This window comes from Pelodiscus sinensis, chromosome 17 (assembly GCF_052426305.1).
Source record: "Pelodiscus sinensis isolate ZL-2025 chromosome 17, ASM5242630v1, whole genome shotgun sequence".
Lineage (NCBI taxonomy): Eukaryota > Metazoa > Chordata > Testudines > Trionychidae > Pelodiscus > Pelodiscus sinensis.
The window spans coordinates 16,234,432-16,247,796 of record NC_143068.1 but is presented as its reverse complement, the minus strand read 5'-3'; the positions used below and the strand labels follow the sequence as shown (position 1 = coordinate 16,247,796).

The 13,365-nt window shown below is 45.8% G+C and overlaps 1 long non-coding RNA gene across 1 annotated transcript in view; it reads left to right on the top strand.

Annotated features, from left to right (window-relative positions):
* LOC112546167 (uncharacterized) overlaps positions 1–13,365 on the top strand; it is a 68,853-nt gene that overhangs the window by 19,725 nt on the left and 35,763 nt on the right. The window lies entirely within an intron of this gene.

Below are 13,365 nucleotides of genomic sequence, written 5' to 3'. Positions count from 1 at the left end.
TTTAAACAAACAAAACCACTGAAATTTACCATGGAATCACACAGTGTGATTTCACAAAGCATTTCATTTGCATGCAAAGAGATTACTTAGACTGCCATCTTGTGGCCTTTGATGAATCGTTTGAAATACTTCACATTTGGGGGGGAGGGGACGGGTAGAGGAAGTCTCAGAGGGGTAGCTGTGTTAGTCTGTAATTTTAAAAACAATGAGTAGTCCTATGGCACCTTAGGGTGCATCTACACAGCACCCTTACCTCAAAATAAGCTACACAATTTGTGAATAACATGCCCATTATTTCAAAATATATTTCAAAATAACAGGTTCATTTAAAGACATGAAATAGCTATTTCGGGATACTTCTGGCATCCTGAAACAGCGCCGCTATCTAGACATAGTCTTAGAGACGAACAAAAATACATAGAATCGTCTGATGAAAGTGGGATTTACTCATGAAAGCTCATGATTCTATTTATTTTTGTTAGTCTGTAAGCTGCCACAGGATTCCTCATTTTCACATTTTGGGGGATTCGGCAGATGAACCATGAGGATTTCTCTTTGCCCTTTGTTGGCTTCCTCACACCCCTGAAAAAAAGATGAACTTAGTGTTCTCTAGGTTTTAAGTTGAATTTTAATTTTCATGCTAGTGAACAAAAACTTAATGGGTGCAAAAGTTTTTTTTAATGAACTACAATTAAAATTATTCTATTTTAAATAACAATACAAATAGAAAATCAGAAATTCTCCTTCCACAAGAACCTCACTTATTGGGGAGATTTGGATGATGACAAGCACTGTAAAAAGAAATTAGCATTATTTTTGTAAATAAGAAAGCCTGCCAGGTGAGTGGGAAGGTGGGTGATGGGTTGGGATTTGTTTACAATTTAAATCAGCGCATTGTTTAAATGAAAATGGGCCAGATTTCCTTCTTAGTTACACAAGTGTGCATCAATGCCAATGAAGTCAATAGATGTACACCAACTAAATTGAAAAAAAATTGGCTTAGTGCCTGCAGTTTTCCTTTTCAACCAAGTTTACACGTAGGGCTCAGTTCTACTCTATTTCAGTGGGGGATGGAACTGGGCAGTATAATGAGGTGGATGATGTGGTAGCCATGCAGAGATTTCATGCTTTGGAATCTTGTCAAGAGTTTTTAAACCCAATTCAGCTGACTTTGGGCACATTTATTCCTTCAATATAACTTAGATAGGGCCACGATAAGGTGGGTGCATAATTGGCTGGATAACTGTAGTCAGAGAGTTGTTGTTAATGGTGCTAAATCCTGCTGGAAAGGGATAACAAGTGGAGTTCCGCAAGGGTCTGTTTTGGGACCCATACTGTTCAATATCTTCATCAATGATGTAGATATTCAGATAGAGAGTACGCTTATTAAGTTTGCAGATGATACCAAACTGGGTGGGGTTGCAACTTCTTTGGAGGATAGGGACCTTAGCAAGTTAGAGAAATGGTCAGAGGTAAACAGGATGAGGTTTAATAAAGAGAAATGCAAAGTGCTCCACTTAGGAAGGAACAATCAGTTCCATACATACAAGATGGGAAGCCACTGTCTACGAAGGAGCATGGCGGAAAGGGATCTAGGGGTCATAGTGGACCACAAGTTGAATATGAGTCAACAGTGTGATGCTGTTGCAAAAAAAGCAAATATGATTCTAGGTTGTATCAACAGGTGTGTTGTAAGCAAAACTCGTGAAGTCATTCTGCCGCTCTACTCTGCACTAGTTAGGCCTCAGATGGAGTACTGTGTCCAGTTCTGGGCGCCACATTTCAAGAAAGATGTGGAGAAATTGGAAAGGGTACAGAGAAGAGTGACAAGAATGATTAAAGGTTTAGAGAACATGACCTATGAATCCAGGCTTCATGAACTGGGCTTGTTTAGTTTGGAAAAAAGAAGATTAAGGGGGGGACATGATAGCGGTTTTCAAATATCTAAAAGGGTGTCACAAGGAGGAAGGAGAAAATTTGTTCCTTTTGGTTTCTGAGGACAGGACAAGGAGTAATGGGCGTAAAGTGCAGCAGGGGAGGTTTAGATTGGACATTAGGAAAAAATTCCTAACTGTCAGGGTGGTCAAATATTGGAATAAATTGCCAAGGGAGGTGGTGGAATCTCCCTCTCTGGAGATATTTAAGAACAGGTTAGTTAGACATCTGTCAGGGATGGTGTAGACGGAGCTTGGTCCTGCCTTGAGGGAGGGGGGCTGGACTCGATGACCTCTCGAGGTCCCTTCCAGTCCTATTATTCTATGATTCTATGATTCAATGGGTTGAAATGGGAAGGTGGCCACTGGCCTCGGAGACAGAAAGTGTTCTTGGAAATCAAACTAAAAGAAGGCCTCACACGTTACAGCATCTGGATCCAGAACTCCCAGGGCTGCAGAAATTAACTTCCCACAGGTTATAGAGCCAAGTCTCCTGCTGTGGCTGAGGGGTGCAGCGTAGCCAGGAGAGGGATGTACAAAGGGGTTTAAAAGCCATCTGTGCACCTCCCATCCTGGGACTACTGTGCATTATGTTGCTCCTCCAGTGTCAGTTAGTGAAGGCTGTCTTAACTTTCACTGGTCCCCAGGAGCCAGTATGGCAGCCCTGGATCAGCTAGGTATAGTAGGCCCTCAGCCACATCCTAAGTGCCAGCTATAGGGAAGAAGCAGTTAGTGTTATAGAAGCTGCTATTGCATCTGTACACCATCCACAGATCTTGTTACACAGGAGGAATCTTTTAAAGGTTACACTGGTTTAAGGGCAGCTTTGTACTGGTGGACGGATGTACCGGACCATCTGCCACAGGCCTGACATCAAAGTGAAACATCCTATCCTAAACCCTTATGACTTATTCATTCAACTCTGCCAAGAGAGGATCAAATTTTGTCTCTCCCGCCTGGAGAGATGAGATTGATCAGAACACCCCTGTGCCTTGCTAACAGCTGGAGAGTAGTTCTGTGGGAAGTCATAGGGAGCTCATCTGGATCAATTGTCTGGCCCCCTCTTTTCTCAGAGAGTGTGGGTTGGGGGTCGTGTTTAATAGGCTCCAGATGAGTAGAGAAAGCCAGCCTCCCTGGGACTTACCAATGCTGCACACACACTGAAGCTGCAGGAGTAGCCGAATGGTTTTCATTAGACCTTCACAGGGAAATTAGGCTACAGTGGAACTGGTGCCTTGGAAGCTCTTTCAGGACTGGATGCAAAAGCAACACTTTCTGCAGTCCACCCTCTTGGACAGAGTCTTCGCTGGGACTCCTATGCGGCCACTCACCTCTCTCCAGCCTCCCTTCGTATCTTCCCCTTTGTGGAACGTTCCAAATCCTCCCTAGTTTCTCCCTTGTGGTTTCTTCCCCACCCCCCTCTCATTTGTGATGAGCATCACAAAAGGAACCGTCTCTCCCCCTGCGCGCGCCCCCGCCCCTCCCCCCCGGTCTGGCAGGTTTGTGTTATTATTAAGACACTTGAGATTATAGTTGTCTGAGAATCGAAGAATGACAGCAAAGGACCAGATGCTTTAGACTGATAAATTACAAGGGCATTATGCAGAGCCAGCTGTACCATATAAAAGCCTAGTTTTTATACCACACCATGATTTTCCATGTGGCATCGTATGGTTCCCACATCTGGGCATCGCCATCAATGTCTCTCGTATATTTTGCTGAGCACTGTCATTATGATAATGAAGAAATTGCAGCAGACGTTAATTGCAGTTCCCACCAGCTATCACAAGAACCAGCAGGCATCGAAACAAACTGGTTAGGTCTGTGTGATCTCACAATTGGTTTCTTCCCTTCCTCTTTTGTCAAAGGCAAGAAAGAGGAGGACAAAGGTATGTCTACACTACAGAGTTTTTTAAGAAAAATGGCTATTTTCCCGAAAAAAACTTCAATTACGTCCACACTGCAATCACATTCTTTCGAAAGAAAAATCAAAAGAACAGAGGGTTTTTTCCAATATTGGTAAACTTCTTTCTATGAGGAAGAAGCCTTTTTCTGAAAGAGCTCTTTCGAAAAAAGGCATGTCTGAATGGGGAAGAGGGAATTCTTTTGCAAGAAGAGGAAAGAGGAAAAAGCACAGGTGCCCTGGTGGCCACTCCATCCACAGCAATCACAGCTGAAATGCGAGATAGCGTCCATTCAGTGTGGATGCTCTCTTTCGAAAAAGAAGATCTCTTTCTCAATGTGCTTTGGCAGCGTGGACGCTCTCTTTCGTAAGAAGTTTTTTCGGAAGATTTGTTCCAGAAAAGCTTCTTCCGAAAGAGGCCTGCAGTCTAGACATAGCCCTAGATGGCTCAAGGCATTGGTAATGGGATACAGAGACTTTCACTTCCAGATTGCCCGTGTCCGGCCCCAGTTGGTAGGAAGTTGTTTCCCATATGAGGGCTCTTTGGTGGTGTATCTGAGATGAGCTTGGTTGGTCTCATGCCGTCTCCCAATAAACAGGTGTCTGCTTGGTGTAAATTCACCACCCACAATTGTCTTTTTCATTGACCACTTAAGGAGAGAGAGGTCAAGGCTGGAAGCTTGCAGGCAGAACTCCCCTCTGGCTCAAGGTAGAGGCACCTTAGTGACTCCGTTTAGTAACGCTGGTCTGTGGTATACATGCATGGTTCTGTGAATATTCTCTGAGGCTGTCAATTCAGTACAGGCTACAGCACTGCAGGGTCTGTGGTAAGGCTGGGATGGTAGGGATCTGTCCAGTCATTCTGTCCATCTCACATCTATGAATGTGAAGTCCCTGCTTGTGGGCTACTGACACAGATGTCATCAATCTGGCAGATCCAGAGGCTTTACCCTGCACAAAGAGCTCTGCAGGATCACAGCAGCTCCTACGCCCCCTCCTACTCATGGCTGTTAACACATGGTCAGAAAGAAGAAATCCAAGCCAAGGGACCTCTGAACTCCTGTGAACTCCAGGTAGTGTAGGGCCTCCTGCAGTCAATGGTGCAGGTTTGAACAGATTGGCAGTGTAAACTGAGGAGACTAGTGTTTCCAGGTGTCCGGTACTGAACTGGACAATTCGGTATTTTCGCCGCCTGTCCTGTAAAAAAATTCAGAAAATACCAGACACCTAAAATGTCTGGTGCTTCCTGATTTATTCCTGGCCAGGAGGCGAAAATCCCGGGCTGTCCAGGTCAATACGGAAGCAGCCTGGCAACCCTAGTGCTTACCCTTACCAGATTCCACCAGGGAGCTGTCCGGCCCGGTGCAGGAAGGCAAGATGGCGGGTGGCCGTCGGCAACCTGTTAGGGCCAAAAAGCCTCTCACACATTTCTTAAAGGGACCACGCAGTTTTTGTTTTCTGCTTAACAACTCTCGGGGTCCTTTTTTTTTTTTTTGTTTGGTATTTTTTCTGAAACAATCTGGCAACCCTAGAGGAGACTGGTCCTAGAAGAGACACTGAGGGTCTGCAGGAACAAGGGAGTGAAAGCTTAGCACCCCTAAAACCTTAGCCACAGCTCAGGCCCTGGCTCGTGCAAATCTGCATTCTGAAGTGTACTTACTGCATGGGGGTGTTTGCTGGCGAATGCACTGCTGGGGTGAGAGGAGGGGCTGCTCATTGCTATGGGTCTTGGAGGCTGCGCCTTTCCTGTTGCTGGCTCCACTCACTTCCCTCCTGCTTCTCTGGAGACCACAACTTAAGTTTTCTGATTGTTTTAAATTGCTGGCGATGGGCTGTCAACACTGTGCCTTTATTTGTCAGCATCCAATTCCTGACAGACATTCATAGAAGCATAGAACACTAGAACTGGAAGGGACCTTGAGAGGTCATTGAGTCCAGTCCCCTGCCCTCACGGCAGGGCCAAGCACCATCTAGACCATCCCTGACAGATGTTTCTCTAATCTGCTCTTAAATATCTCAGGAGATGGAGATTTCACAACCTCCCTAGGCAATTTATTCCAGTGTTTAACCACACTAACAGGTAGGAAGTTTTTCCTAAAATCCAACCTAAAACTTCCTTGCTGCATTTTAAGCCCATTGCTTCTTGTCCTATCCTCAGAGGCCAAGGAGAACAATTTTTCTCCCTCTTCCTTGTAACACCCTTTGGGGATGTCTAGACTACAGGGTTTTGTCGACAGAACTTTTGTCGACAGATACTGTCGACAAAGCTTCTGCCGACAAAGAGTGTCTAGACTACATCCAGTTCTGTCGACAAAGCAAGCCGCTTGTCGACATAACAGTGTGGACGCAAAGGACAGTGTAAATGCAATAATGCCTTCTATCGACAGAACTCTGTCAACAAAAGGCGTTATTCCTCGTAGAATGAGGTTTATATACATCAACAAAACTGCTGAGTTTTGTCGACGTTATGTTGACATAACTCAAAGGCAGTGTGGACACAGGTATAGTTTTGTTGACAAAAGTCCACTTTTGTCGACAAAATCCTGTAGTCTAGACACACCCTTTTAGATACCTGAAAACCGCTATCATGTCCCCTATCAGTCTTCTCCTTTCTAAACTAAACAAGCCCAGTTCTTTCAGTCTTCCCTCATAGCTCATGTTCTCTAGACCTTTAATCATTCTTGTTGCTCTTCTCTGGGCCTTCTCCAATTTCTTTCTCCACATCTTTTTTGAAATGTGGTGCCCAGAACTGGACACAATACTCCAACTGAGGCATAACCACAGAGTAGAGTGGAAGAATAACTTCTCATGTCTTGCTCACAACATCCCTGTTAATGCATCCCAGAATCATGTATGATTTTTTTGCAACAGTGTCACACTGTTGACTCATAATTAGCTTGTGGTCCACTGTGACCCCTAGATTCCTTTCTGCCGAACTCCTTCCTAGATCATAGAATCATAGAATCATAGAATAATAGGACTGGAAGGGACCTCGAGAGGTCATCGAGTCCAGCCCCCCGCCCTCAAGGCAGGATCAAGCTCCGTCTACACCATCCCTGACAGATGTCTATCTAACCTGTTCTTAAATATCTCCAGAGAGGGAGATTCCACCACCTCCCTTGGCAATTTATTCCAATATTTGACCACCCTGACAGTTAGGAATTTTTTCCTAATGTCCAATCTAAACCTCCCCTGCTGCACTTTAAGCCCATTACTCCTTGTCCTGTCCTCAGAAACCAAGAGGAACAAATTTTCGCCTTCCTCCTTGTGACACCCTTTTAGATATTTGAAAGCCGCTATCATGTCCCCCCTTAATCTTCTTTTTTCCAAACTAAACAAGCCCAGTTCATGAAGCCTGGCTTCATAGGTCATGTTCTCTAAACCTTTAATCATTCTTGTCGCTCTTCTCTGTACCCTTTCCAATTTCTCCACATCTTTCTTGAAATGTGGCGCCCAGAACTGGACACAGTACTCCATCTGAGGCCTAACTAGTGCAGAGTAGAGCGGCAGAATGACTTCACGAGTTTTGCTTACAACACACCTGTTGATACAACCTAGAATCATATTTGCTTTTTTTGCAACAGCATCACACTGTTGACTCATATTCAACTTGTGGTCCACTATGACCCCTAGATCCCTTTCCGCCATGCTCCTTCCTAGACAGTCGCTTCCCATCTTGTATGTATGGAACTGATTGTTCCTTCCTAAGTGGAGCACTTTGCATTTCTCTTTATTAAACCTCATCCTGTTTACCTCTGACCATTTCTCTAACTTGCTAAGGTCATTTTGAATTATGTCCCTATCCTCCAAAGAAGTTGCAACCCCACCCAGTTTGGTATCATCTGCAAACTTAATAAGCGTACTCTCTATCCCAATATCTACATCATTGATGAAGATATTGAACAGTACGGGTCCCAAAACACACCCTTGAGGAACTCCACTTGTTATCCCTTTCCAGCAGGATTTAGAACCATTAACAACAACTCTCTGACTACGGTTATCCAGCCAATTATGCACCCACCTTATCATGGCCCTATCTAAGTTATATTTGCCTAGTTTATCAATAAGAATATCATGCGAGACCGTATCAAATGCCTTACTAAAGTCTAGGTATATGACATCCACCGCTTCTCCCTTATCCACAAGGCTCGTTATCTTATCAAAGAAAGCTATCAGATTAGTTTGGCATGACTTGTTCTTCACAAACCCATGCTGGCTATTCCCTATCACTTTATTACCTTCCAAGTGTTTGCATAGGATTTCTTTAATTACCTGCTCCATTATCTTCCCTGGGACAGACGTTAAACTGACCGGTCTGTAGTTTCCTGGGTTGTTCTTAGATAGTCACTTCCCATTCTGTATGTGTGAAACTGATTGTTCCTTCCTAAGTGGAGTACTTTGCCTTTGTCCTTATTAAACGTCATCCTATATACCTCAGACCATTTTTCCAGTTTGTCCAGATCATTTTGAATTATGATCCTATCCTCCAAAGCACTTGCAACCCCTCCCAGCATGGTATCATCTGCAGACTTAATAATCATACTCTCTATGCCAATATCTAAATCTTTGATGAAGATATTGAACAGAACTGGTCCCAAAATAGATTCCTGTGGAACCCCACTTGTTATGCCCTTCCAGCTTGTTTGTGAACCATTAATAACTACTCTCTGAGAACAGCTATCAGGCCAGTTATGCACCTACCTTATAGTAGCTCCCTCTAAGTTGTATTTGCCTAGTTTATTGATAAGAAGATCATGTGAGACTAAATCAAATGCCTTACTAAAGGCTAGGTACACCACATCTACCACTTCTCCCTCATCCACAAGACTTGTTATCCTATGAAAGAAAACTATCAGATTAGTTTGACATGATTTGTTCTTTACAATTCCATGCTAGCTGTTACCTGTCATCTTATTTTCTTCCAGATGTTTGCAGATGATTTTCTTAATTACTTGCTCCATTATCTTTCCTGGCACATAAGTTAAATTGACTAGTCTGTAGTTTCTTGGGTTTTTCTTATTTACCTTTTTGTAGATGGGCACTATATTTGCCCTTTTCCAGCCTTCTGGAATCTCTCCTGTCTTCCATGATTATTCAAAGATGATAGCTAAAGGCTCAGATACTTCCTCTATCAGCTCCTTGAGTATTCTAGGATGCATTTCATCAGGCACTTGTGACTTGCAGACATCTAACTTTTCTAAGTAATTTTTAACCTGTTCTTCTTTATTTTCTCTTCTAAACCTACCCCATTTCCACTAGCATTCACTATGTTAGGCATTCCTTCATCAGTGGACTTCTTGGTGAAGACCGAAACGAAGAAGTCATTAGGAAGTCATTCATAAAATCACAGAATCATAGGTCTGGAAGAGACCTCAGAAGGTCATTGAGTCCAGCCCCCTGCTCAAAGTAGGACCAACCCCAACTAAACCATTCCAGACAGGACTTTGTCAAGCCATGACTTAAAAACCTCTGGGGATGGAGAATTTACCACCTCCCTAGGGAACCCATTCCAGTGCTTCACCACCCTTCTAGTCAAATAGTTTTTCCTAATCTCCAACCTAGACATCCCCCACTGTAACTTGAGACCAGTGCTCCTTGCTGTTGTCTGTCACCATTGAGAACAGCCTCTCTCCATCCTCTTTGGAACCTCCATTCAGATAGCTGAACGCTGCAATCAAATCCCCCTTCACTCTTCTCTTCTGCAGACTAAACACACCCAAATCCCTCAGCCTCTCCTTGTAGGTCACGTGCTTCAGCCCCCTAATTATCATTGTTGCCCTCTGCTGGACCCTCTCCAATGTGTCCTCATCCTTTCTGTAATGGGGGCTCCAGAATTGGATGCAATAGTCCAGATGTGGCCTCACCAGTGCTGAATAAAGGGGAATAATAATGTCTCTAGATCTGCTGGCAATGCTCCTCCTAATGCAACCTAATATGCCATTAGCCTTCTTGGCTACAAGGGCACATTGTTGACTCATATCCAGCTTCTCATCCACTGTAGTCCCCAGGTCCTTTTCTGCTGATCTGCTACTTAGCCATTTAGTCCCCAGCCTGAAACAATGCTTGGGATTCTTCCGTCCCAAGTATGGGACTCTGCACTTGTCCTTGTTGAACCTCATCAGATTTCTTTTGGCCCAATTCTCCAATTTGTCTAGGTCATTCTGGACCATACCCCTCCCCTCCAACATATCTACCTCTCCCGCCAACTTAGTGTCATCCGCAAATTTGCTGAGGGTGCAATCCATTTCCTCATCGAGGTCATTAATAAAGATGTTGCACAAAACTGGCCCTAGAACGGATCTTTGGGGCACTCTGCTTGATACCAACCACCAACCAGACATCGAGCCGTTGATCACTACCCGCTGAGCCTGACAATCTAGCCAGCTTTCTATCCACCTTACAACCCATTTATTCAATCCATACTTCCGTAACTTGCTGGCAAGAGTACTGTGCAAGACCATATCAAAAGCTTTGCTAAAGCCAAGGAATGTTGAAAACTTTTATAGAAAATGATGAAAACTGGCATCTGGGGGAACTATTAACTACAGGTAGGAGGCAAGTGAAGCTGGGTTGCAATGAATCTGTGGAACTGTAACCCCTTGTCTGGTTCTGGCAGAACCTGAGCGTGCTAATCCAACCTACTGAACTGCCTGTCAGATACACTGTACTTCTGCCACTGCCCCCAGAGTATTAGTATGAGGGGACTGTTGGAACCTTACTAAAACTCGGTGGTTTTGGTTGGTCAGCTTCTAGTACCAAAAAGGAAAGGGAATTGTGGAAGAGAAATCAGAGCCCTGAGAATGACAGTCCCCAGGACCAATGGGGAGAGACCAAGACTCCAAGTCAGCCTGATTGATAGGGCCAGCAGCTAATGAAGGGGTCAGGAGGCTAATAGGTCCCGTCCTCCATGAGAGCTGGATTTGCCTGGGTCAGACAGAGCAGAGCTGAGCTAAGGAGTGAGCAGGGGAGTAGACAGAGTCGTGCCAGCCAGAGGGAGAACCAGAGAAGCAGCCCAGGGAAAAGATCCATGCAGGGAGCAGGGCTGCAGCCGGAAAGGTAGAGAAGCAGCCCAGGGAGCAGATTCTGTGCTGGGAGGAGAGTTGCAGAAACTGGAGCCAGAGAGGCCAGGGAAGCAGCCCAGGGGGCTGGAGGCAGAGCAGTAGCCCTGCTGAGGGGAGTGGAGCTGGAGCAGTCCAGAGCCAGGAGTGGTGAACAGCTGGGGAGTGTGAGGGGAGGTGCTCTGGGCAGAGCCCTGCACAGTGAGTTCCCAGCCATGGACCTTGCAGGACAGATTTGGAGGGGGACGTCACTCTGCCCTGTGGACACAAACAGTGTCTCCGGAATGTCAGGGCGGTTCACAGTCTGTTCCCCGCACCTCCTGCCCAGGCCCTGGCTGTGCCTCAAGAGTGCTGCAGGTCTGACACTTGCTGCGGAGGTGGCCGCACACCTTCAGGCTTTTGGTGGCAGGACCCTTCTCCCCCAGCATCAATCCCACCCCCTGCATCCTACTCCCAACCTTCGGCTTCTTTCCCACAAGCCGGATCCATGGGGAAGCTTGTGTCAGCCGACGGTCAGGGCAGTGTGTGTGTGTATGTTTCCGAGAAAAGGTTTAACGTCCGTGCCTTTACTGCTAGGACCGGGGTCCCATCGCAGAGGGTGGCCAGCAGGCCAACAGACGCCCCGTTATATAGGAAGAGCTTATTACATCTTAGATTTCAGCTGCTAGAATTTCATAATTCCTTCGCAGCGGGCAGCCTTGAGGAAAGACTGAAAGATGCCCCAGTGGGTCCTGTCACCTGGGAGTGACACAGATCCAAACGCCCAAGCTCTTCCTATAACTGTCCCTTTAGACCGGCTGAAGTTCTTTTAAATTGTGCTTGGTTCTGTTACAGCAACTGAAGGAGTCAGGTTAAAGCTTAAACAGTTACAGGTTTATTGAGGAAGCTTATAAATCATATGGTTACAATGGCTATTGCTCTATTTCTTAACTATTAGCAAAATATAGGTCTTAAAAATGGTTACAAAGAAGATAAAGATAGAAAAATAGAAATAATGGTACCAAGTAACAGCTTACTCTTTCTATGTGTACACTTAAGACAGAGGACCACATCCAGGTACCATTTTTACCCCCTTCTGTGCCTCTCGACTCCAGCATGTCAGGCCAGGGCCGGTCCCTCAATTCCTAGGAAAGACGAAAATACGAGGTGGGCGTCCCCATAGAACCTCGGGAGGTCAAACACCTAACCCGACCAGCAGGTAGAGGGTAGAATGACACTCCAAGTGAGTGTGTGCTGGGCCCATCTTTTATAATCATGGGGTCACGTATTTCTCTTTCTTATCTTAATTGCCAATTGATGCTGGTCTGTCTGCTGTGAGACCAGTTCTTACAAGGGAGTTGTGAACTTAATTTACACTTGTAAGAGAGATTTGAGGTGATTAAATTTTGAAGTACAGGACATTGTTTTCTCAGTGGGAAATTCCTCTTCCTGGGACTGTGTGTGTTCGAATCAACATAGATGCCAGCCGCAGCCTCGAGGCCAGCTTATTGACTTAGCTGCTTCTCTATCCACATATCTGTGTTTCAGCTTCTCAGGATCAGATGAGCCAGCATAGACTATGCTGATATTATTGCTCCTTCTCTGCCCTGTGCTTCAGAGAGGCAAATAAGATGGATGATATGGAGGCAGGCTGTCTGGCCACAGCTTGGGGCTTCCCCCCCCTTCCCACAGGATGCTGGCACTGGCACTGTAAACTTGCAAGGGGCCACGAGAATGCCAGTGCGGACTCCCTGCTGAGGGGGAAACACAGGTTGGGGGCTGAGCTCAAGCTGCTAAAGAGCCATATTTGGCTCCCTAGTGAGCCAAATTTGGCTCGCAATCATAGGTTGCTGACCCCTGCCCTAGCCTCTGGCCTAGGTGACCACAACAAGATTGTGGGTAGAGTATGGATGTACGCGAGTAGTTGACTACTCAATTACTTGACTACTTGCATCCTCCCCTCCCTTCCCCCCCCCCCCCCCCGCCACCTTGCTGCTTCTCTATCAGCAGGAGCTAGTGCTGGGGCGAGCCGGCTTAAAAGCCAGTTCCCCCCAGCACTGTCTCCGCGTTGCCGCCTGCCCCACCCTGCACTGCTGCTTCTATTAGAGGCAGCAGTGATGGGGTGGGGAGTAGGGGAAGCTGCTGTCAAGCAGCCTCTGCCCATGGCAGGCCCAGGCTTGCTGCAGGTATAGGCTGCTCTGCATCCTGCAGAGCAGCCCCTATCTGCAGCAACTGAGGCTGCCTGTCCTCCTGGCTCTTACTCCATTTAAACTGCAGAGTCTCAGCAGGAGGTAACTCCCAGAGGCTTCCTCCCTTAGGCTGTGTCTAGACTAGTCTCTCTGTTGACAGCGAGATGTAGATTAGGCATGTTGAAATTGCTAATGAAGCAGGGATTTAAATATCCTGTTCTTCATTAGCATAAACATGGCCATCACATTTTTTCGAAATGGAGCTTTTTTGAAAAAAACCCGGCAGTCTAGACGCGGATCTG